Genomic DNA, 27,496 nt, shown 5'->3' with positions numbered 1-27,496 from the left:
AAGATCTGGATGCTTAGCTCACTGAGCCTCCCAGGCATCCTGCACTGCTTAATCAGAGGCAAATTCATATTAACCAGGGTCACAGATACTAAGGTACAAAATCTGAAAACCCGTTTCTCTATGCACACTGAGAACTGAGAATTCTGGATGGGCTGGAACTCGACTTGTTCCTGCAATGCATCATTTTCCGTCTTCAGGCATGCAACATGAGAAGTCAAGAGTATAAGGAGATAGTATGGAATCAGAATAAAATTGTTAGATCGTTTACATTTTTACTGATATCCAGCTAAGATGCTCAGATGAGCACTGCCGATATTTGCTTAAGTATTTCTTCCTTTTCCAGGGTTTTATGACTGAACTTATTTTTTCTTAACGTAGCACAACAATCACAGGGATCCCATATGGCCTATTTCCTACATGATAACACTTTAAAAATACCACAGTCTAGCAAGGGTAATTAAAAACCAATTCCAGCCTTTACTTGTAGCTTTCAATGAACATTAATGAGGATCCAATTCTTAACCCACAGTAGGAATCTCCAACAAAGAATTCCTTTTTGACCCCTCCTCTTCAGTGCTCTCACAAACTGCAGGTGCCTTGAATCTCCTATTATCTAATTATTTTCAGCCCTCTCCATGAACTACCTCCAGACGTCCTATCTGTGGGGAATCAGCCTTCCTCCACCCCCAGCATCCCGCAGCGCCCCCTCTCTGAGAGAGGCTGTTTATATTTTAGTCCTCCTCACCAGCTGTGCCAGCTTGTGCTCAGAGGATTGGAGACACCAGCCACTCTCTGGGTCCCAGTCTCCCTCAGTCTGCAACAAGCGAAGCTTACAAGATCTCCCTGGGAATGTATGTCTTCTCACACTCAGCCTGCTTTTCTCAGAAGAAATTCGAATACAGAGTTCTCAAGGATAAGTTCTGATAAATAAAATTTTCCACCTTGTTATATCTATATGGAGTATCACACGCCACAAGGTAACTGAGTATCAGGTCCAGGTCACTTCAAGATGATCATGTTTATCTCTGCTCTGACCCATTATCGATAGCTAAAGAATTAAAGTGCTTAAGAGAAACACTGTTTTCTTTATATTCAAGTTCTTGAATGACATCTCACGGTAGCTCCTGGATCTTTGGGCACTGTACTCATCCAAAGGGTCAGTTAATATTTTCACAACACTTAGGTACTTATCACCCTCAGGCTCTATTTCAGTTGTATAGACATTAAAACAGCAAAGAAAGTAACTTTAATTCCCAAGTGCCTGAAATCTTGCTTAAAAGTGCTGTGGCAACAATGGGGTGCCTGGGTGGCACCGTGGGTCGAGCAACCAGCTCTTGATTTCCACTTAGGTCACAATCTCACCGTTCACAAGACTGGGCCCCACTTCCGGCTCCAACTGCTGACAGTGCAGCAGAGCCTGCTTACGATTCTTTCTCACCCTATCTGCCCCTCCCTCGCTCTCTCTCTCTCAAAATGAATAAACATTTTTTAAAAAGTCCTGTGGCAGCCAGTAAATCCATTTGTAACCTTTTCTTTTAGTTAGCTGCCAGATCCAGTCGAGTCATGCGCCAACATACTTTTGTCAAAAAGGAGAATTGTATCAGTTTGCTACCACAAAGCCGGATATTGAGGGACAACACACAATCTTCATAGGTAACAGTTTACTCATTGGAACTATTTTCATGAGAAATATTTAATGTATTGAGATTTAAAAAAAAATTAATGTTTATTTTTGAGAGAGAGAGAGCAAACATGAGTGGGATTGGGGCACAGAGAGAGGGAGACACAGAATCTGAAGCAGGCTCCAGGCTCTGAGCTGTCAGCACAGAGCCAATGTGGGGCTCAATCTCACAAAGCGTGAGATCTCAGCCTGAGCCAAAATCAAGAGCTGGATGCTTAACCAGCCACCCAGGCACCCCTAGCTTTGTGCTTTTATTTTCCAGTTTAACCCTTCTTCAAATGCTACCTCAGTCTGTACTGCCTTCCTCCCACCCTTTTAGTTTACGGCTCTAGCTTAGCCCTCAGAAACCTTCAACTGCATGCAAGTCTCTACAGCCAATCACCCACTAAATTCTCCCCAGTAACACCAAGTGGACATAAAAAGGAATTTTAATTAAAGGTAAATTTTGTGTGAATAAGAATGCTTTTACCGTATAAATCGTACACTCAGTGGAACACGTAGCCCATTTATAAGTTAAAAAAAAAGGATTTATCACTTGGGGCCCTTAGATTGAAATAAAAATTATGTTCATTACATTTAGCTCCCACAGTTCTTTTACCTATTACTTCTTGAACTGGCTGTAATTCCAGGAGAATCTCAAAATCTGTAGGGTCATCAGACATCATCTTGTGAAATTTTTTGCTTATGCATAAAGCTCTACTTCAAAATTCCCGGCAACTAGATGCCTATTTATTTATTTTTTTCTGAACACTCCTCGTGTAGCTTCTGTCTCTGAAGAGCCAATTTTGCACTCAGCAAAAAATTATAATCATGTTAATAAAGATATTAATCCGAAAGAATGATTGCCAAAGAGGTGATGGTGTTGATCACATATAATTCACCCTTAACTTAGATGCATTATTCTCTTTGGATGATGCAGGCACCAGAGGGAGTGGGGAAGATTTCTCAAGTCCTGACATGAAATATGAAGCTTAAGAGGCATCAGATAGCATTCATCATTGAAAACCAATAGCCTCGGCAGGTAAACACATACACAAACCAAACTGCCTTTTACCTGGATAGCTTAAAATATTGGTTCATAAGAATAATCAATATTTTAGCCATTAACCCTAATTGTGATCCACATTGGCCTATCAATTCCAAACTCTGAATTATTATCCCATGACCCTAGAATTCGTTGGCAAACTGGGAGTAACCAGAGATAATTATTATTTCTCCTAAATAAAAGCGTATCCAATACTGCAGTGGCTACCTTCCTAGAAGTTATAAAATCAGCAATGAATTCAAATTAGAGAGGCAGAATATGGCTCTCAAACACAGAAGACGACAGCATCATGATAACAGAGAGGGCCCCACAGACATGCGCACACAGATGCACACACACCCAAGCTTGCAACGGTTAAAATAAATGCGTATCAAAGACAGTTCAGTCTGAAGGCTGCATGTCAGCGGGGAGATGAGCTGCGCCACCCGCCTTAACTCTCTGGGGCCTGCTACCTGTGATTCCTCATCCCTTGGTGAAATGGGGTCATGGTCAAGGCCTTCCTCTCTTCCTCGGAGGAGCGTGTACTCCTCCCCCCCCTCCCCCGCTTTGGAATGGCGGGAAGGATCCGGAGGTATAGGTGCAAAGGCCCATGTTCCAGCTGTTGTGTCATCTGTGGGCTGTCTTGTAGAGGAATTACGACCCACAACATCAGAGGAAGGATGTGAGCCTGGCTCGAGATTTGCATAAACTGAACATTAGCAAGTCCTAATATTTAAAGTGGGATAACTAAGTAAAAACTCCAAGCTGTTTGACAGCCTCATGAATATGCAGATAAGGAACCAAAGACCGGCTTCCAGTGGTCTGCGGTAAATACATAGGCAGAAATGAGCAGCTAGTGCAGAGGATTTAAGTGTGCACAGTGTTTTCTTCTAAGTACAACACTTAGAGGCGAGTTTTATTACAATGCACTGAATCTATTGAGCATTCAAATCAGCTGATAGTATTTTTAAATCACAGTTATTTTGGCATTTCCTATTGAAAGCAATAGGAGAGCAACCAGAAGTAATAAATTTGCTTGTGAAAAGCAGCCTGGCTCCTCATTGTTGTACATTGTTGTAACTGGGACAAAATTAGGCAATCAATTAACAGATGTATCGCCTTTATTGTCAGCAATGGCCAGCTTTTCCTGTTTATTTTAAGCGTGCTTATACATGGAATTGCTTACCTTTTAATCATCGCTGCATGGGCATATACTTGAACCAAACTATATCCACCACAGGACAAGGCTCAGGCTATATGAATGAAAGGCACGTCTTTCTACACCCTGGATTTACGGCACGTACTTAGTTCAATGTTTTGACAGACAAATTCCAGGAAAAACATTAGTTTTAAATGCAGCACACCCACATTTACTCTCTACCCCTAAAATGTGTGTGTGGCAGGGGTTGGAGAGGGGAAAAGAAGACTCTTGGTTACTTTTCATATTCTTTGCTAAGCATTCGCTTTACAAAATATGTGTGTGGGTGTGCGCATGCGCACCCGTGCCTGCGCCCGTGTATCTCACTATTTGGGAGTGGGTGGGCAGCACGTTTTAAGTATCCTTCTTAGTTTTGGATTTAATGAATTTGACTAACGTATCCATAATTATCTTTCTTCTCTGAAGGCATTTGATTCCCTATTTTCTCCCCCAGTGCTAGGATAGCTGCACAGTTACATTGCTTCATACATGCTTTGTCCTGAATAAACCATACAGAACTACCATGTCTCTGTCTTTAAAATGCAAAACAAATTTGAAAATTTAATGTGAAACCAAAGGAGAAATCTCTTTCTAAGGGGATGAAATAGGAATTGCATGTATTTGAGATTGCAAGAAAGAAGAATTGCTTGTGTAGTTTATCACTGAGTTTTGACAAAGGAGAAAAGAGAAAAAAATAAGGTGAGCAGAGGCCTGAAACCCCGTGTGTGTGTTTGGGTGGGGGTGGGGTGTCTCAAGTTCATATGGGTCTTTGTGGCTTGTGTTGTTGAGGCAGGCTGTAGGGTTGTGCTTAGTGATTTAATTCTCGGACTAAAGGCACTATAAAATACAACCAGGGAACAGAGCTTAAAAGAAAGATTGGACTCATATCCTGGGTGGAAATAAAAGTTCTTCTCCTCTCCCCTCCCCTCTACTCTTAAATTTTCAGTGGTGCGGTGACTTGGAGATCAGGGAAGTTCAACAACCAAGTGACAGGATGGTGGATCTGTGTCAGAGTCCAGAGAGGACATGTTTCCCCCCGACCCCCTGCTCTGTGCTTACACCTCTCATTATTTTCTTGATAAATAATATGTGATCATACGTCCAAGGTTGCAGAAATCCCAAACAGTACACAGCTCTGCTGCCTCCTGTGAGTGCCTAGAAACCCGCCATATCTGAGCCAGGGATATTCAGACCTGGATGTTCACCTGGACACTGTTTCCTCCGCTGGGTGCTCCTGTCACCCTCTCCCCTCTGCATGCCTCCTGGCCCAGGCTTCTCTGGTGTCTACCATTTTTATCACTGGCTGTATTACCCTATTCTGCCACACAAATTGGGTCTTAAGACTTTTCCTTTGTGCCTGCCTCTTCCTCCCTTCCATCCCTACCTTCATATCTCATATACCACCGATTCTGCTTCCACAACACCCCTGAGTATGTTTCAGTTCCTTGAAGTCGTCCTTCTCTCTCCCTCCCAACCTCCACACACAGACTTTCCTACCCTTGGAATGCGGTTCATCCCATGTTCCCACACAACCTCCTCACGCACATTCTCACCCACAAACCTCTTTCTCATCCTTCACCTCCAAGTTGAGATGACACTCAAAAACACGCAGAGTTAGCTCCAGAACTAGACCAACCGGCTTCACAATCGGACACTCATTTACCAGCTATGAGTCCTGTGACACAACGTTGGCCTCCCTTTGCTTTAAGTTTTTCTATTGTGAAAGTGGAGAGATCAATAATACCAGCATGAGTGAGTTGCTATGAATGTTAAATGAGCTAGTCTCTTCCTACTCTGCTCCATGGAAGGGAGATACATGCAAAGTGACCGCCAATGGCCGAAGAAGGCTCAAGACTGAATAAAAAGTCCAGCAAGTCCAGGTTGATGAGACAAAGTTGATTAACACCTGCTTTTATAGCCCTGGAGGCTGAGAGTACATGCTGGTGACCACCCAAGAGGAGAATGTTTAAGAATAGGTGTTTGTCAGTCATATCCCCAAGGATGTTATACCTAGAAGGCATACTTAAAGGTGTGGTTGAACAAAATGACAGAATGTGGAAATCTGTGCTCAAGAAGGTTTCAGGTTACAGAATGGTCTTCATGGTGGATTTGTCTAATATGGCTTTAGTCTGGTTCATGCACACTCAGTAAATAATCCCCAGGCCAGTAGTGATAGCATCAGCAGGGAGCTTGTAGAAATGTCAAATGATGGATCCACCCTCATTGTCAGTGTATCACAATCTGCATCTTAATAAGATTCTCGGGGGCTTCATATATACATTATATATGCACACTAAATTAATCCATATGAGGAACTGAGAACAAAGCCTGGTGATGTAATGTAACCTATCATCACCATCTTCATTGTTTTCATTCCAAATCCCTCATCTATCCTATGTTTTCTATTACACATTTTTATTGGCTCTGTACTTCCAGTGTTATTATATTTCTGACATTTTATGGTAAATGTTTATTTAAAAATGTGCTTCTTCCATGAAGCTATATGGCCTGGAAGTCAGTATTCATTTTTTAACTGTCGTATTTCTAGAACCCAACATAGTGCCTGGCAAATAATAGTTGCTCACTAAATGTCAGTTAAATGGGTAAGTCCCACATTGGACTCCGTCGTATTCTTGTGATAGAATCCTAATCCAAATTAATCCTCCCCCCCATGCATAGGCAATTTTAATACCCTCTTATCAAGGATTTCTGCTTTTAATCTCTGTCTACTTCAATCTATTAATGAAGTTATAGGAAATTGGGTATCCCCTCCCCATCACCCGCCCACCGTGACTCAGCAGATGGGTACCTGAGCATCCATCTGCATCAGCAATACTGGACCACAGGGGAAGGGTTTTAGAGAAAAATGGCATGGTTATGCTGCTAGAAGAGAATGAGCCAAATCTATCCCTTGGCTTGCCCTCAGCACCTACGTGGATGAGAAGCCTATTCGTGAGTTTCCGTAGGCCTTGAATTAGGGTTCTAGAGAGTAGATGATGGGGGTGGGGGCCATGCGTGTTGGTCAGGGCTGTTGCCTTCTGAGACAGAGAGGTAAGCGCACCTGAGGAAGGTATGCATGATGCTGCCGGCTCAGAGTCCAGGGGTGGTGCACCCCAAATATTTGTTCATGGGGATACCGAGGAGCCGAGAGGGATGTGCAGGCTGCATCTGCTCTAGGTGTTCCCTAGACCCTCCACCTACTTGTGCACAAACCAGATCAGGAATGATGTGATGTGATAACCAAGTTATGGTGGACTAACGAACTCACTACCACCGAGGGTGATCATGGTAGCGATCCCACCTCCCGCTGGGGTTTTGGCTCGTGCAGAATAGAATATCGGCAGGAGGAGAGAGAGGGATGGAAAGTGTGTCACACACCCATCTGCCAACCAGGGGCTCACTGCTGGTGTGTGGATGCTCATTTTGGGTTCTCAGACCTGATCTTGATGAAGGCTACTAACACGTATATGGGATTGAATATTTACCCTCAAATTCTGCATCATTAACATGGATTAAACTACAAATCACCAAAACTCTTGGAGCAAACACTAATAATGTGCAGCTCTAACATTCTCTTCTGTTGTTTCCTCCCTTTACCCTTTATCTTTTGCCATAGAGCACGGAAGGGTGGGCAGTTGACAAAACTAAGCTGATGACAATCATTTTGAAAAATTAAAAACGTCCCATGTTTGTGCGTTATTCTGCTGAGGGTCTTCAATCAAATTTATAATAAAATCATGAAAGGTATGAAGATCATTTGTTCCAAATTAATCTAATGATTTCCTGCCACCTTCTTACTTTGGGGGTATAAATTAGATTTTTATTATACATGACATTTAAAGTCATTGCAGGGGAAAGATTGGGAGGATCCTCTTCCTCAGATTTTGATCAGAAGGTGATTGGCTTTTTCATGAATCTTGAGCTACTGTTTGATCTCTGCCTTCTTTCCCCCACAAAAAGTTGATGAAGTGGTAATACACATTAATAGCCATCCATTATATTAATATCTCCTTCATCTGAAGCAATTCTCCGCTCATCACTATATGATCCTCAAAACCCTTCTCTAGGATTGTTACTTTTATTTCCATTCCCTTAAAGGAAATTGGGACCCGGGAAATTCTAGAGACTTAAAGCTCTCCTAGGTGGTCAGCAGAAGAGGGGAATTAGAAGCCAGTTCTTGGCCCAGGAAGCAATGACGACTGTACATAGTGATGAAAAATGAAGTCCATCTTTGGCAGAGTCAGTGCCCATGAGTGCCAGGAACATGGAGGAAGACGGGTTTCCTATCCTGCTTGCAACAGTCAGAGCTAGGAACTAGTTAGCACTGGTGGAATGTAGGGAAATATATGAATGTCAGTAGAAGTCTATGTCATGTATCACCCTTGACATCCCCACCCCCCCCACTTTTCTTTCTTTGCTTCTCAACCAAACACAGAGAATGCACAGAGGAGAGTTTTCAAGGCCTCGAAGGGTTGTGACTGCACCACATGGAAGGCAGCCTGGACTCTAGATTCCCCTCACTTAGACCAGAGCCTCCCCCAAATCCCCTTAAACACAAGCATCTCCACTGTACTTTGAGTGAGTCAGATTTTTTTTTTAAATTAAACCACTGAGAGTTTAGGGTTATTTACTACAGAATTTAGCAAACTCCTGGCTAATTCAGGTATTGAGCCCAAAGTAATTTTGTCTCTGAATTAGTCTCACAAGAGAGAATTCCAGTTTTCTCCCTGATTCAAATTGTTACTTCCTGATTTATGGAAATGTCTTTCCTTGTGATATACAATGAGTTAATGAACTCTGAATAATAATACACTGAGATCCAAAAAGTGCTTGTGGTTTGATTTTTTTTTTATATTCAAAAAATCCATTTAAAGAAAAAAGTAACAGGAAAACACTTCTAATTGTAAGGGGAAGTACAAAATTTAGTTGCACTGAAATAGGGAGGTGAGTCTAGGGTTCTTATGAAGCATGTTAGAATAGAAATTTAGCAGGAAGCAGCACTGATACATGAGGTGTAAAAACCAAAGGGCAGGGATTAATTATGTCTGTGAGATATTCCTAGAAAGCTGTTAATCCATTGTTTTTTCACCTGTTGTCAGAGCAACCACCAGAGATGAGTGGCCTGCCAATAATAATCAGAGGACAGTGGAGCCAGGTCATGAACTCTTACAACAGACAAATGTAAGAGCTCCGAATGGGGGGAAAAAAAAGCTTTTTGATGCTGAGAATAGCAAGACGATTTAAGTGGGGACAGCAGCTCTTCTTGACAGAAGACAGCTGGCAATATGTCATCAGATGCAAGGCCTTGTCACTTTTCTCGGGGGGAATGCTGAACAATAACTCTGGTGTAAATTTGATTGTCCCCAAAGCCATGGAAGTGGCCTTGTGGTCTTGTGATCATAAACATGAGAATTTAGTATCTTTATTGAAAGTAAGATGTCTAATTGCACACTAAAAATTAAATATCTCTTTCTTCAATGATGGTACAAAAATAAAGGAGTGTAGTAATACCAAAGGACAGAAACAACACCAGGAAAGAGGACAGTTATGGAGTGACGGGGTGGGGGGGGGGGGAGGGTGGAAGAGAAAAGTACTCAGGAGAGAGAAAGAGAAATCTGCAAGAATAGCAGAGCTGTAGTGAAAGTAAAGTAATAAAGAGGATGATATTACAAAAACAGATATAACAGATGGATACAGACTATCACAATGGTTCATCAGGGAGGAAAGTCAATTGAAATGTATCAACAGAAATATGAAGTCGGCTATATCAGTGAAAGGACAAGGGTTTTCTCGTGGTTATTGGACCAAATGAGTGAGATTCAGGCAGCAAGACCATAAAAAAAAGAATAGTCGAAACTAATAAAATTTGAAAACTACATTCAAATATGCAGCTACATTCTTCTTAGAAAACATCATTAATTAACATAGATTTAAAGAACATAAAAAGAAGGGTCTGACTACTACTGCTGTAAATTCATATAGAAACCTACTGTTTAAAAGAACTTTAACACCATCATCTAATATAATCTATCCATTCATTCATAACAGACCACAAAGGCATTAATTATATGTATAATGCATTATGTGTATCATATGTGTACAATGTATATATTATGCACTATATAATATATGATAGTTACAGTTTATATTTTTCAATGATACATTGAACTTATTTTTATATTTTACAACATATGTACATTGTATATAAATTATATAAAGCATGCTATGGGTATATGTAATATAGAGATATACTATATATTGTATTTATAAAATGTACACAATGTTCATATTATATATAACATATTAAGGTATTATAACTATAATAAGCATATATAATGTATATAATATGTGAAACAGATGAAGACTCAGCTCAGAGTTAACTACCTTTCCATGTTCACACAGTAATCTATGGAATTTGGATTCAGACTCCAGATTTGATACCCTTTCACAATAGCCCTCTAACAAGAGGGTTATTAGACTTTTCTTTTAGTTATTCACTTACTTAAATTTCTCTGTTTATTACATTTCTGTTAGAGAAGTGAGGCTCATAGTGCCCGACTTGAATGCACATTTTCGCTATTACAAATAGCTAAGCCTGTTCAACTTTGGAAGTGATCTGGGGATAAAGTAGTCTCCATCTGCTTTAGTCCAGTGTTTCTGAAGTTTGTCCAGTCACTAGATGACCCATGGAGTTAATTACAGATTTTCAGTTCTGGGACCATGAACCCCATCATCCCCATGAAAGGTGTCTGTGGAGCTGGGTATTAAACAAAGCACCACAGCTGATTTTTAGTATCAAGGAAGTTTAAGAAATGGTGATGAACATGTCCGAATCTCCAAGTGGCCAAGAAAGATGAAAAAAATATAAATTTTTAATGATCTTAGCATTTCTAGCTTGGAATGAATGAATATTATATCATTTATTGATTCATGACAAGAACAAGATATGAGGGCTCATGATTAAACGTAATATCCAGATGTGAGTCTACAATTGTCTTTAATAACAGTGGTTTATGATGTTGGGCTTCAAAACCTTTTTTTTTCCTATTGGCATTTCTGTCAATCTTGACTTTCATTGGCATCTCACTTTCTCTTGTGTTTTCTTCAGTGGAAACAGAAGCACCTGGAAGTCTTAGATTTAATTCACTTTATATGAACAAATCTCCACCTGTCTTGCCTGCTTACTTAATATAAGAGAACCTATTTTAATAATATTAATATTTGTCTTTTAATAAAATGCACCAAAAAAGAAATTTCTCCTTTTGATGTTTATTTACTTTTGAGAGAGAGAGAGAAACAGCACAAGCAGGGGAGGGGCAGAGAGAGACACACACACAGAATCTGAAGCAGGCTCCAGGCTCCAAGCTGTCAGCACAGAGCCCGACATGGGGCTCGAACCCATGAACTGTGAAATCATGACTTGAGCTGAAGTTGGATGCTCAACAGACTGAGCCACCCTGGCGACCCAAGAAATTTTTCCTTTTGGCTCAGAGGATGAACTGAGGGGCTGGGAGCAGTGTCTTTGGTGACTGTCATGATTGCTGTTTTGCATGTGGTCCCTGACTCTGAGGGCATATGGTGGTGCAGGAATCTCTTCTAATGTTTCTGAATACCCAGAAAATATTTGTTATACTGTATCAACAGTCTGGCACTGTCATTGCCTTAAGACTCCACATGTATCTCAACTATTCTTTGCTATGGTTAGGGAATAAAGCAACATTGAGATTTTTATTTTATTTTATCTGCTTTGTAGAGAGCCACTTAATATACAATAAAATATACATATTTAATGCATATAACTTGATGAGGCTTGAAATATATCTATTTATAAAACTACCACCATAATCAAGATAACAAATATTTCCATGACCGCTAAGAGTTTCTCACGCTGTTTGTAACCTATCATTCCCTCCACTTCCGTTTCGAAGAAACACTTGATCTGCCTTCTTTCCCTGTAGACTAGTTTGCACTGTAGACTGGAATCCCAAAGCAGGCACTGCTCTGTCAGTGTAGAGCCCCATGCCAGGCTCGATCTCACCAACGATGAGATCATGACCTGAGTTGAAATCAAGAATTAGATACTCAAGCAACTGGGCCACCCAGGTGCCCCTGTGGTAGATGTATATTAATTTATTAAGAAATTGCCAGGTGGAGGTCATGATCTTTATGGTTCATGAGTTCAAGCCCCACTTTGGGCTGTCTGCTGTCAGCACAGAACATGCTTTGGATCCTCTGTACTTATCTCTCTCTGCCCCTCCCATGCTCGTGCACAGTGCAATCTTTCTCTCTCTCTCTCTCTCTCTCAAAAATAAACATTAAAAAAAAAAAGAAATTGCCAGATTGTTTCCCAAAATGTTTCCCGTTCAAGTTCCCATCAGTAGTACATAAGAGCTTCATTATCTCTACATCCTCAACAGTAATGGATATAGTCAGTCTTTTTAATTTTAGCCAATCAAAAGAGTGCCTAGTAGTGTTACAGTGGTTTTGATTTGCATTTCTCCTATGACTAATAATTTCGAACATCTTTTCAGGTGCTACATGTGATTCCTCAGTCTTCTTGACAAAGTGTCATAAAACCTAGTGTCCATTATCGTGTTGAATTCTGAGAGCTTACATTCAAGATCCAAGTACTCTGTTTGCAAAATATTTTCTCTCCATCTGTGTTGTGCCTTTTCGTTTTCTTCACATTACATTTGAATAGCTCAAGTTTTAAATTTTGATGAAGTTCAGCTTATAAAACTTCCTTTTATAGCTCATGGTTTTTGTTTCTATTTCTTAATCTTTGCCTAACGTAAGATCATTACAATAAAATTTTTCTCCTATTTTTTTTTCTATGCTTATTGTTTTCATGACTCATGTATCTAATCTATGATCCATTTTAAATTACTTTTTGTATGCACTTGGAGGCAAGGGTCAAAGTTATTTTGTTTTTTAAGTGGTTATCCAAATGATCCAGTTCTGGTTTAAGCAGTAATATTCCATTTTCTGAATTGGTGTAGCTTTATATTGAATATTAAATCCTGTAGTTTAAATAAAATCATGTGGTTAGTTTTTCTTTGTAATTATTTTGGCTATTCTAAATCCTTTCAATTTCCATATACATTTAGAGTCAGCTTTTCAATTTCTACAAAATAGTCTATGGACAATTGGGAGTTTTTAGTAGATTTTATTTGTTTGTTTATTTATTTAAATTTATTTATCTTGAGGTGGAGGGAGGGACAGAGAGAGAAGGAGAGCAAATCCCAAGCAGGGTCCACACTCAGCGTGGAGCCTGACACAGGACTTGATCCCAGCACCCTGGAATCATAACCATGCCGAAGTCAAGAGTCGGATGCTCAACTGACTGAGCCACCCAGGCCCCCCTAATAGATTTTATTTTTAGAACAATTTTAGATTTACAGAAAAAATGAGAAGATGGTACAGAGTTCTCCTATACCTCGCTCACAGTTTACATTGGTTATAATTAATGTAAAAACATTGAAAAATTATTATTAACTGAAGTCCATAGTTTATTTTGATTTCCATAGTTTTCACTTTGTGTCTTTTTTTCTGTTCTGGAATCTCATCCAGAATCCAATGTAGTTGTCATTTCTCCTTAGGCCATGACAGTTTCTTAGATTTTCCTTCTCTTTGAAAACATTTAAAGTACTGGTCAAATCTTTGGTAGAATGCCCCCACTATTGAAATTTGTCTGATTTCATGTTGATTATGGAGGGATTATAAGATTTTGAGAAGAAAACTATGGAGGTGAAATTCCATTTTAATTACATCATACCAAGGGTCTACGATTTATAGCTGTTGATGTTGACCTTGATTATGAGGGTTAAAAGTATTTTTCAGATTTCTCTACTATCAAGTTATTCTTTTATTTTTTTCTTCCCACTTTCCAAAATGTACAATTTGGAAGGAAGTCCCTATGGGTAGCCCACACTTAAGGAGTGGGGAGTTATACTCCAGCATTTTGAAAGCTGTATATAAACATGAATAATTTGGAATTTTTATTAACAGAAGATTTGTCTCATCTCTCCCATTTATTAATTCAGTTATTATGGATTCATGCATATTTATTTTATAACTTGGGGTGTAATCCAGTAATACTTTATATATTTTGTTCAACTTGTACGTGGGTTATTTTTTTTCTTTTTCAAACATGTTCTATTTTGGTAATACATGTACACTTGAAAAATGTATATACTCTGCTGTTTGGGGGGAAGTGTTCCATAAATGTCACTTATGGCAAGTTTTTCATTGATGGTCTATCAATTCTTGAGAGAGAGGTGTTGAATCTTCATTGATTTCTCCTCAGTGTTTTATCAGATTTTGCATTGTATGTATTGAAACTACATTATCAGTAGCATAAACATTTAAGATCATTATATCCTCATGCATCAATCATTTATTACTATGAAATGACTCTATTCCTTGTGAAATTCTTGCTCTGAAAACTACTTCTTCTGATAATATTGATATCAGATTATTAATTAATATTAATAGCCACTGAAATTTTCTTTGATAATTGTAAGCATGGTATATTCTATTTTATCCATCTTCTTCCTTTCAATCTATCTATAACTTTATAATTAAAATTGTATTTGTATTGACAGTATATAATTGAGTATTTTACATCCAATGTGATCATGTCTGTGTTCTCACTGATATGTGTAATCAACTTATTTTATTATTTAATTTGTTTTAAAACATAGTATCTTTCTCTTGCTGCTTGTAAGATTTTCTCTTTGTCACTGATTTTAAGCATATTCTTTATTATGTCTTAGTGTTGTTTCACCATATTTCATCATATTTCTTTTACTTAGAATTTCTTGAAACTCTTGCAACCATCAATTTCTAGATTATATTAAATTTGGGGAAAAATTGTTCATTTAGTCTTCAGATACGTTGTTCTTACCTTCCATCTGTCTCATCTTTATATAGTAAATTTTGTGAAATTTTTGCACAGTTCAGTGATGCTCACTTAATTTTCTCTTTCTTTTGGGTAGTTTCTATTTCTATGTATTCAAATTAGTCATTTCCCTTGTAGTGTCTAATATGCTGTCAATTCTATACAGTGTATTTTTCATATCAGATATTACGTTTTATATTTATATTTATATATTTTATCTCTGGATTCTGCTTTGAGTCTGTATTGTATCTTCTGTTTCTCATCTATCATAGTTCTTGAACATATGGTATATGTTCAAATGTATGTAGATAAATGCATGTAACAGCTCTTTGAAAATGGCCTTGCCTATTCTATCAGTGTAATCGTGGATTGATTTCTACTGACTAGTCATGTTCCCCTTTGTAACTTGTACTTTCTTGCTTCTTGCATATCTGGGAATATTTTTATTAAATGCCAAGTTGTGTGAATTTTACATTTGTGTGCAGCACTTTTTAATATTCTTTTAAATATTTTAGGGGCTTTGTTTTGGAACGTAGTTAAGTTTCTTTCAAATAATTTGATCCTTTTGTGGTAGCTATAAGCTTTGCTAGGTAGGTCCAGGATAGGGTTTAATTGATAGCTAATTAGGTTTTTTATTGAGCCATATTTTTCTGAGAACTCTGCGGAATGTCCATGTGTTAGGAGATCCTTGTGCTCTGGCTGGTGGGATTTGTGTGATCTCTTTGGGTGGTTTTGCTTGTTTCTTACCAGCGATTCTCCATTTATACACATGTGCTGATTACTATTCAACTAAAGACTTGAGGGAAACATTGGGAAACTCTTCAAAACACTTTCTTTTCCTATAAAACTGGCTTCTTCCATTCTCTGTCCCACATGTTCTCATCCTGTTGGCCTTCTCAAACTTTAAATCCTGTCTCTTTCATCCTGGGAGAAAGGCCAAACTTGGATCCCTCTTCTTTATGCTGCTGCTTGGAAACTCTCAACACTAGGCTGCGTCATCACAGGGCTCCTTGTCCTCGGGCTCGATCTCTGTCACTGCCTTTTCCAAATTATTCCAGCACTGTTGTTTCATATTTTTGTCCAGCTTTCATGTTGTTGAAAGCAGACGGGTCAGCTTGGTGCTTGCTACTTGGCCATGGCGAGCACCAGAAGTTCCTGCTTACAAACTTTTAGCTACATAAAGCAGACGTGTTGTTCACCTTTATCTTTCTGTCTTCTTTTCATTAAGTCCTGTACTTTTTAAAGCTTAGACACTTGTCTGAATTAGTAACATTCCACAGGAATAGAGTTGAGCCCATGACAGAAGTAGGTTGGTGTTGACCTAATAGTTGGGCATTTCCCTATGAAATTCAGAACCAGAAGAGAACTATTGAGGACAGGAATTACTCCTGGTGGCATTATAAAGTGAGGTCTTTATTGTAAAGTTATCAAAACCCTCTGTGTGTAATGAATGGGCCCCATGGACTCTCAGTGATAGTACAATGTCACAGGTAAAACACCTATGTCCAGACCAGCTGAAATGGTGCAGTTTTTCAACAGCATATTCTACATCTTCAGAATACAAAATGATTGTATGGCTCATATAGGTACCACCCTTTATTGGAATGAGCATATCTGTAGTGCCCATAATTAATTATTTTGCTTGTGTCATTGAATATATATTGAAGTTTTCCAGGTAGATGAATTTCCTGGGCAACAGGCTATCTATGGCCCACTCAAAATCAGACTTCTGGGTGAGGGAATCTGTTTATTGAAATGAAAGTCCCCCTGTGGAAGAATTTGTGAGTTTAACAAAATTCAGTTTCCTCTTCTTTCTAGACCACAGGAAACTTACAAAAGTCTGCTACCCCTGGATAAGATGGCTGTTCCTCCCAATCCACATGAGCCTGAACTTAGATTTCAGTTAGACTGAAGAAAAGGCACACAAAATTGTGTCCCCTCCTGAAAACAAAACAAAACAAAACAAAACAAAACAAAACAAAACAAAAACACTGGTTCACTAGCTATGACAATGGTCTTGGCAAGCTTGAGATGGAGTTCTCAGACATCCCCATTACCCTAATAAAATTATAGTGTCTGATCCACAACCTCCACTAAGACATCATTAGGTATCATTAGGTATCTAATGGTAAGAACCCAGTGTGCCTTCTGTTTTAGTTTTCTGTTGCTTCTACAATAAATGTCTACAAATTTCACAGTTTAATACTGTACTGATTTAGTGTCTCACAATTCTAGAATCAGAAGTCTAGTGGATTCAACAGAGTTCTCTGCTTTAGGTTTGACTAGGCTAATTTATTTATTTATTTTTAATGTTTATTTATTTTGAGAGAGAGTATGTGCACACACATGTGCAAGCAGGGGAGGGACAGAGAAAGAGGGAGATAGAGATAGCAAATCCCAAGCAGACTCTGTGCTGTCAGTGTGTGGAGCCTTATGCAGGGCTCAATCCCACCTACCATGAGATCATGACCTGAGCAAAAATCAAGAGCTGAATGCTTAACTGCCTGAGCCACCCAGGCACCTCTTGACTAGGCTCATTTAAAGTGTAAGCTGGCATAGATTCCTATATGGAGGCTCTGACAAAAAATATACTTTCACGTTTATTAAGCTTGGTGGCAGAATTGGGCTTTACCTAGTCCTAAGAATGAGGTTCCCCCTGTTGTCAGTCAAGCATTGTTCTCAGGGTCTAAAGGCCATCCACATTCTTTGGCTTATGGCCCCTTTGTCCAACTTCAAGACCAGCAATGACAAGTTGAAGCTCTCCTGGTCTACCTTATCTGCATTTCTTCCCTGCTTTCAGCCAGAGAAGGTTCTCAGCTTTCAAAGACCCATGTGAATAGATTGGCAACACACAGATAATCTAGGATTGTCTTCTTATGTCTGTAAACTTAATTTCAGCTGCAACATTCCCTTTTTCATGTTATGTAGCATTCCCAAGTTTTAAGGGTTAGAGAGTGGATACTTGGGCGAGGGGATTTTTTTTCTTTAAATTTTTTATTGTGCTGATTACACCTTTCTTCACAGTTTACTTCAGCCACAATCAGACTTTTGTCCCCATTAGACTGTATATCTCCTAATATAACCTAAATCTCTCATTTCTTCTCCTTTTGGAAATCCTACTGTGCCCGTCTAGATTTTTTGATGAGGTATTATCAATATGTCCGACTGATTTAAAATATTGCTTGACTGATTTCTATATCTTGCTTTAAATGAACCTGGATATCACTTGAGTAAACTCCTCCCATTAGGCTCTTGAAGGGTGCCTATTTTCTTTTTGTCCATTACAAGCCTCCCCTGACCAAAAATTAATGTTGGACTATCTTGTTCCATGCTGCCAATGACAAACCATTCTTCCCTTTTTCTCCCTGAAACATCGCTGGGCATTTAAAGTATATGATATAAGGTTATATATCCACTACTTCTGTTTTCTATAATCATCTACCATGATCTTGATCACTTTTCTTCATTTATTGAAGATGTTAGCATCTGGAATACTACCTTCTTTACATATTTTTCCTAACATCACTATGAGATATCCATGTAGAGAATCGATCTAAAACACTGGACTCTCAGTCCCTTGAACTCCTCTCTCTTTACAACCTTGTCTCCCCTTCTACTTGACTACTTGACTTTCAGGGTCAAACAGTATCTTTCTAAATTAGCAATAACTATACTACTCCCAGATCTCAATATCAACTGTCCTTCTCCTTCCCTACCAACTTATATCCAATCCACTCCTGGTATTACCCCAGTCTGACAATGCTATAATCGCAGTGGAATCTATGATTCATGAGTCTCACTACTGTTTAGCTGATCATCACACTTGGTGTTCTCAGTTCCTCCTTTACTCCAGTTGGATTCCACATATTGTCATCCCTGCATATGCCTCAACTACATACCTCTACTTCCTCCATTGTGCTCAGCTAGCAAAACCCTACTCATGATTAAATCTACCTGCTTTCAGACTATACTTTAAACAGGTGATTTTTTTTTTTTGAAGCAGTTATCTATGCTGCTGACCTGTTTCCAACAAAATTTAACAGAAACCTCAGGGCTCCCAGACAACTAACTACATTTTTTAATTCAGTTCATTCTCTGAAGTGATCGTTTCTCATTTCTCCTTAAACTCAGCAATGTCTCCTGTTTCTCTAATCCAAATACTCATGACAATTTTTGTTTTAATGAGAAAATAGAAGCATCTAGAAGAAAATAACTATATATGCCTATTAAGAAATCTATCAGACTTCTATACCAAAAATTTTACTTTTTTTCCTCTCAACTGTAGGTAAATTATCTTTGCTTTCATCCAAGATTAACATCTTTCCCACCATCTACTCTCACATATTTAAGGGCTTCTTTTTCTGAAATTATTTTCTTTCTTTCTTTCTTTCTTTCTTTCTTTCTTTCTTTCTTTCTTTTCTTTTCTTTTCTTTTCTTTTCTTTCTTTCTTTCTTCTCTCTCTCTCTCTCTCTCTCTCTCTCTCTCTCTCTTTCATCACTTTTGTTTTCCTCTCTCTACTGGATATTTTCCATTAGTACACCAAGAAGCTACCATAATTTTAGATCTAAATTGTTCCCTTTAACCCATATCTCACTTTCGCATTTCACTGCTCCTCTTTACAGGAAAGTTTCTCAAAAGAGTTGCTGAAATTTGCTGCCTTTTCTCTAATTATGACTTAAAACCCTTGAATCATGTTTTATCCCCAAGTCCTCCACAGAAACTGCCCTTAATGAAGTCATTGCATCTACATTACAAATTTATGATCACTTTACAGTTCACATCTTGGTTAGTCTTAGTGTTGTTTGACACAGCTGTTCAGTTTATGCATCCTGGAAAGCCTTCATGCCTTGGCTTCTAGAACGTCACACTCTGAAGTTTGCTAATTCGTTGACAGCTCATTCTTAGTCTTCTTTGGCATCCTGCTCTTTATCTCAATCTCTAAATGTTTGAGTGAGGATTCAATCCTCAGATTCTCTTATTTCTCTATCTACACTTACTTGCTAAGTGATCTCATTCAGCCTGGTAGTTATAAATACATATGCCTGAGGATGGTTCAAAATTATACAGTTCTGTCCTTGCCTGCATCTCTGAACTCCTTATTTTATTTTTATATTACCACATGTTCAAAAATTCCCCATGGATATTAAATAAACAACTCAAAATTTTCAGGAACTAAAATGAACTCTTGTTTCCCATGGCAGATAAACACTTTTCCACCATGGATTCCCATTACAATAACTATGACTTTCATTCCCTTGAAGGTTCAGACCACATGATTCCTTGATTATTTCTGAGAATCTCTGTGGTATGAGTTTCCCAATTCAAGATGGAGATATTAGGCTATGGTATCCATAATTAATAAATGTGGGTTTTTTTCCTTCCATTTTTTGGTGTCCTCCCACCCAAGTCAATTCTGAACATGTCCTAGATTATTCTTAAGCCACCAGTTATCTTGAAAAATTTAATTGTTCTTGTGTTGTCTGGAGGAGAATACCTCAAATCTTAGTCTTGAAGATCTATTTCATCTCTGCAAATTTTATCTCCCACTCCTGTATTTTACAAGCCCTCTCTCTATTTCTACAAAATGTTGATGCATTTATGCTTTGAAGTCTTCTGGTATTCTGCTCTGTTCGTGTTATTTTCTTCTATCCTTCAAAGGCTCTATCAGTCTAGATTATATTATTAATTTTCCTTATAAATATAGCCTTTTAAGTTCCATCTACTATCATGTATCCTCTATTAAAATTTCTCAGATGTCTTCTGACTTCCAAAGACATTAATTTCCTTCGTCTGAGCTTTTCTACAGCTGCATAATACTCATAAAGTGCCTAATACATTATAATTGTTATATGCCTACTGAGGTTCTAAAATTTTTAATTGCCTAACTAATTGCAGGTGAAGTTATGGCTGATAATTCTTTGCATTGCCTAGCACAACACATTTACGTCTATTAGATACGAAATCACTGTTGGAAAAAAATTAGTCACAGACATCACTAATCTCTAAATGAAAAGATTTTACTCCCATAAATACAACAATTATTCTAAGGTTAGGGATCACAAAGTACATTAACTAGAGTGCAGCCATAAGAAGGGAAGCGCACCAGGTATTTTAACAGAAAGTGTTAAAAAATAATACTGTTGACCTAGTATTAAAATCTGAACATTCCAAAGGGACCACTTTCCAAAGGGGAACTTTAGAGTTTCACACAGTTAACAAGTGCAGGAAGTGGTTTTTGTACTGGAGGAAAAGGGAAGAAGTTGAAATTATTAAAATGTAGAAGTTTGGTGGAGGATTCCTGAGCGCTAAAACACACTCGATGGAGTCTGGGCAGTGGGTGTAGGTGTGTCTCTTCATTCAGACGGGAGTCACAGCTGCTGGGGTATAGACCTCTTTGGAGGGGCGATCAGCTGGCTTGTGTGGATGTACTTGCTGGGTCATGAGGCCGATTCTCCAAAACAACAACAACAACAACAAAAACCAAACCAATAGAAAACAGTGCCAACTCGAATCAATTTGTTGCTATGAACAAATCATCCTCGCTGGCGTGAAATAACTCCTGGAAGGGCACTCTCACAACTGGTAGCAAATGAAACATAACAAACAGGAAAAGGGAGTGAATGACAAAAAGTATACCCTCTGCCTGCTTCTTATTGACAAAGCCTAAAAAAGAGAAGCTTGAATGTGGGAAGCTTGAACGTGGATGGCAGAGTCCTAGTCCCAGCATCACAGAGCAGAGTATAGAACAGTGAGTTTGAAATGGAAATAACAGCTTCATTACTGACACACTCAGACACCTTTTTAGGTCCAAATGCTGACTCCTCTTACAAACTGCACTGAGTGAGAAGTGTAAAATTAGCAAAAGGAAATCACTTAAATTAGATGGATGTCTTATAACATTTAGTGATGTTTCAAAAATATGCTTGTTTGAAAATACCAAGGTGCATGTGTTAGGAAGGACAAGTGAGAAAAACACTGATCTTCTTAGAAAACTATTTGAAATGAAAACATAATATAATTAAATAATTTTAGACACTTTTTACTGAATACCCTTTGGATCAACAATGGACCAATTGAATGGATTTTGTATTCTTTCTTTCTTTCTTTCTTTCTTTCTTTCTTTCTTTCTTTCTTTCTTTCTTTCTTTCTTTCCTTCCTTCCTTCCTTCCTTCCTTCCTTCCTTCCTTCCTTCCTTCTTTCGCATCTAAGTCATTCTTCTTTATTTGATAGAGTTCTGTCACTGAAGTCTGTGCTAGTCATGTATTCTCAACTGTTTACTGCAGCTATCCTTTGCAGTATTTTCTTACACAACTGATCCACCCAAGAGGAGCAAGTGTATTATAACAAATCCCTCTGAGACTTGCTCAGAAATCCTCTGGTTGAAAGAAAAATATATGCACTGGACTGTATTTCTTCTGAACTGAATTCCTAAGACTTGTCTGTACGGTCTGGGGAATTGTGAGAGGTGCCACAAGTAAGTCAGGAAGATTTGCAAACCAAGGAACAAAAGATCCTATTAGATTAAAAAAAAAAGTATCTTGTGGCTTTTAGTTCTCTGTCCTGATACAGGTTTATCAGGGAAATGTCACGTTGTGGCTGACTTAATACTGTTCAAATGGAATTTGCATATCATTTCTCTTTCAAGAAGACATGAAGAGGATGAGACTGAGAAACATAAATATGATATTTTTTATTAAACCAAATATACTAGTTTCCCTTGAATTATTTCAAATAAAAAAACCTAACAGGAAAGCATTTTGTATCTTCCAAATCTCTTGAAACCATGTTAGAGGATCCCAAGTGAAGGGTTTGCACAATGGCATTGAGTCTATCATGATTGACACAGATGAAATTCTCAGTGCTTAGTAAGAATATTATATAGGAAATTATTCATTCATTCATCAAATATTAAACGAATGCCTACTATTCACGAGTCATTGAAACAAGTAACTTAAGGCATTTTTTCTCTAATCCAAAAAGGAAAATCTTTTCTACTTAGTTCTTATTCCATATGACCTTTCAACTTTGACATATACTAAGGAAATAAACCCAGAAAAAGAACACTAAGAATTTTAGATGAGATATCATGTCTACTAAGTAATTAACTTTTTGATTTGTTCTGAGGTCTGCAATGCCCACTCGTATATCCCCACTTGTTAGCTACACATCTTGCTACTCATCAGAATAAAATAACTAAGCTTTTCTTGCCTCCCTTGCAAACATGAGAGATCATTTTGTCAAGTTCTTGGCAATGAGATGTTATCAGAAATGTTGCATGAGGCTTGTGGGTAATCTTAAAGGAAGCTACATTGTTTGGAATAGTGTTCTTTTGCCATTTTACCTTTTATTCTTTTGGCCTCAAACTCAAAGCGGGCAGCTTAGACTTTGACATGAACTTGAAAAACCCCAATGCTAGGTGGATGAAACAGATGATCATGGATCCTCCAAATACTAGCCTGTACTAATTAATCTACTTGACCTAACAAAAGAATTAAGTCATATTCTGTTTGAATTACTGTTATTTTGCATGATTCTCTAACATGCACACCTAGTACTGATTAAAAAAATTATCTTCATTTTTCTCTGTAAGGAAAAAAAAACTATTGGTTGATTTTCATTCTTTTAATGCTATCCTTAAAATTTCAATACAATTTTTTTAATCTAAATTTTCTCTTTTTTTAAAGAAAGTTTTTTTTAAGTTTATTTATTTATTTTGAAAGAGAATGAGAGAGCGAGCATGAGCAGGGGAGGGTCAGAGAGAGAATCCCAAGCAGGTCTGATGGGGGGCTTGATCTCACAAACTGTGACATCGTGACCTGAACTGAAATCAAGAGTTGGACACTTAATTGCTTACTCGACTGAGCCACGCAAGTGCCCCTTCTAACTTTTCTAAGAAATTATTCAGAACTTCTATTCTTTCACAGGTGACAAGGTATTAGCATGATTTACCCAGTAAACAAAAAGCCCTCTCTGTCTTTTTAATGTTGTTAGAGTTTTGGTTCTACCGTTTTTATTATAAATATATACATTTTTTTATTAATTTAACAATTGATGATTAATTACATTTATCAAAATATGTATTGATTTCCATGTCCACTACTGTTTCTTGAATGCTCACCTTCCTTCTTAGTTCAAATTACTTCGTACTTTTTCCTTGCTATTTGTATAACTTAAAAACGTTTTTATTATCACCATCTCTTGAAAAATAGTTTGGCTCAATATAGAATTTTAGGTTCAGAGTTAATTATTCATTGAAATCATAGGTAAGATATCGCTTTATTTCCTTCTGGAGTCTATGGTTGCTAAGGAGACACTTTGGTCAGTCTGCAGCTCGTTTGACTTAGTCTGTCTCTCTCCACCTTTTCTCTATGATTTCTTCTCCTTGTAGATATTGTCCAACCCACAACAGTGAAACTAAGGATGAACTTATTTTAACTTACCTATCTTGATTCCTGGAAGATTATTTTTTGTTGTTTTGTTGTTTGCCTGTATGTGTGTGTGTGTTGTTTTGTTGTTTGTGTTTGTGTGTGTGTGGTTAAAGTGTGTGGAGTCATATATTCAATTCTGAAAAGTTCTCAAGTATTATCTCCTCACCGATATTTCTTTGGCTGTTTTTTGTTGTTTTGGTGTGTGTGTGTGTGTGTGTGTGTGTGTGTGTGTGTGTGTGTGTGTGGTTTAAGTGTGAAGGGTCATATATTCAATTCCAAAGCATTCTCAAGTATTATCTCCTCACTGGTATTTTTTGGGTTGTATATTCTGGATGTCCTAATAGTTATATGCTGAAGTTGGGTTGCTTTTTGTATATAGTATAAATTTTGGTTCAAAATTGAATGATTTGAATAAAATTTTTCAATTATTCAAGCACTGAATGTTGATATAGATGATTTCTCTACTGAATTACCTTTGTGTATTCTTCAAAATCCAGTTCTCCATATAGGTGTGAGTCAATTTCTGGATTCCCTTTTCTTTTCCATTAATTTGCTTTTCTATCATTAAACCAATATCAACTGTGTTTTATTACTGTAATTTTATAAGAATTCCTTTATAATAATAGGTAATGTTAGCCCTCCAACTTTGCTTTTCTTTTGAAAGTTTACTTTGGTTATTGTCTGTCTTTGCCTTTTATTTGGGTTTTAGAATACTTATGTCAATTTATACCAAAAATTCTGCTGAGATTTTGATGGAGATTACATTGATACTATAGATCAGTTTGGGAAAAAGTGATACAATAATATTGATTGTTCTGAGCCATGAAAACAAGTGTAGTTCTCAAACTTTATTAGATTTTTAAAAATTTGTTTCACCAATGTTTTATAAGTATATAAAAAGTCTTATGTATATTTAGTCATATTTATCCCTAAGTACTTAATGTACTGGATCATAATATAAATGGTATTTTTTATTTCAATTTCTAACTGTTCAGTTTAAGTATATAGAGATACAATTGATTTTTGTATATTTATCTTGTCCCTTGCACCCTTGCTAAACTCATGTATTAGTTCTCGCAGCTTTATTTATAGATTATATTCTATTTTCCACATAGCCAATCTTGTAATTTGTGAATAAAGGCAATTTTATATCTTCCCCTCCAAACTGGATGGTTTTATTACTTTTTCTTGACTTATTACACTGGCCAGAACATGTAGTACACTGTTAAGTATAGGTTTTGGGAGAAGATATCCTTGTCTTAATCCTAATCTTAGAAGGGAAACACTCTGTCTTTCATTATCAAACATAATGTTCCTTGTAAATTTTTTTGTATATGTTCTTTAGTAGATTGAAGAAGTTCCCTTCTGTTCCTAGTTGGCTAAGAGTTTTTATTAGGAATAAATGTTGGACATTGTCAAATGCTTGCTCTGAGAAAACATCTATTGAGATGAAAATATGGTTGACTTTTTTAGTTTGTTAATACAGTAAATTGAATGAATGTCAAATTAGAAACAGCTATAATCTGGCATAAACTCCACTTAATCATTGTATTACTTTCCTATTGCTGCTCTAACAGATTAGCACAAATTCACTGAAAGGTTAGAAATCCTAAAATCAAGTTGTTGGCAAAGCTACATTCCTTCTGAAGATTGTAGGGGTAAAAAAAACCAAAAAACTGTGTAGCCTTTTCCAGCCTGTAGAGTCTTGCCTGCATTTCTTGGTTCATGCCCTTCTGTGTTTAAAACCAGCCACATAGTATTTTCAAATCTCAATCTCTTTTTCTCCCCCTGTTGGCAGGGCTGCTTTCCTTCTGGAGATTCTAGGGGAGAAAAAATTCTGCTAACCACTGTCATCTTGTATTCTCTTTTATATAATTAAACTTTTTATAGGCTTGATAAATTTTGGTAAATTTAGTTTCAATATTTTAATCTACATTTATAGGAAATACTGATATTCAGTTTTCCATTCTTATAAAGTCTTTGCTTGGTTTTGGTATTAGGGTAATGCTGACCACATAGAATTATTTGCAAAGTATTCTGTCCCTAATTTTCAGAAAGAGTTTACATAGCATTTGTATTATTTCTTTCTTTAAGGTTTGGTAGAATTCAGTAGTGAGGTCACTGGTGCTTGGAATTACGTTTGTGAGAAGATTTTCAACTACCAATTCAAATTCTTTAACAGATACAAGGCTACTCAGACTATTATGTTTAAATAAACTTTTATAGTTGGTATTTCTCAAGGAATTTATCCATTTCATCTAAAGAGTTGAGTTGGAGATAAAGCTACTTATGATATTCTCTTATTCTCCTTTTAATATCTGTAGAACCTCCAATGTTATCAGCTCTTTCATTCCTGACATTGTTTATCTGTGTCTTGTCCCTCTTTTCCTAATCAGACAGGCTAGAACTTATCAATTTTATAGATCTTCTCAAAGATCCAGCTTTCATTTTTATTGATTTTCTCTATTATACCTCTATTTCATTGACTTCTACCCTGATTTTTATTATTATTTATTTGTTCTGTTTCTTCACATTTAATTTGTTCTTCTTCCATTGTCTTAAAGTAGAAGAAAGCCTGATGTTATTTTCTGATATAGTCACTTAGTGCAGGAGATCTCACCTAACCACTGCTTTAATAGCATTCTACAAATTTTGATACATGCTTTTTCCATTCTCATTCAATAGAAAATATTTTCTAACTTTCATTTTCTTTCTTCTTTGGCCCAGAAGTTATTTAAAAGTATGTTATTTAGTTTTCAAGTATTGGGGGAGTTTAAAGAGATTTTTCTCTTATTGATGTCTAATGTAATTCCATTGTAGTGAAAGAAGATACTTTGACTTGAAATCTTTTACCTTTATTGAGATTTATTTTACAGCACAGAATACGGTTTATTATAGTGTATATTTAAAATGCATCTGCAGTCTGGTGTATTGGGTTGAAGTATTCCATAAATTTCAATTAGATTGTTATTGGGTATTTAAGTCTTCCAATTTCGTACTGAACTTTTAGCTGCTTGTTCTAACAGTTACTAAGAAAGAGGTATTGAAATCTCTACCTCTAATTGTGGATTTCTCTATTATTGAAATTTTATCAGTTCTTTTCCTTCATGTATTTTCCTTCATGTATTATTAGACACATGATTGTTAGGATTGTTGTATCCTCTTTACGGATTTACTCCTTTATTAGTATGACACAGACTTCTTTTTTTTTTTTTTTTTTTTAATTTTTTTTTCAACGTTTATTTATTTTTGGGACAGAGAGAGA

Source organism: Lynx canadensis, chromosome B1, assembly GCF_007474595.2.
Source record: "Lynx canadensis isolate LIC74 chromosome B1, mLynCan4.pri.v2, whole genome shotgun sequence".
NCBI classification, from domain to species: Eukaryota; Metazoa; Chordata; class Mammalia; order Carnivora; family Felidae; genus Lynx; species Lynx canadensis.
Note: the sequence above shows the minus strand (reverse complement) of the source record.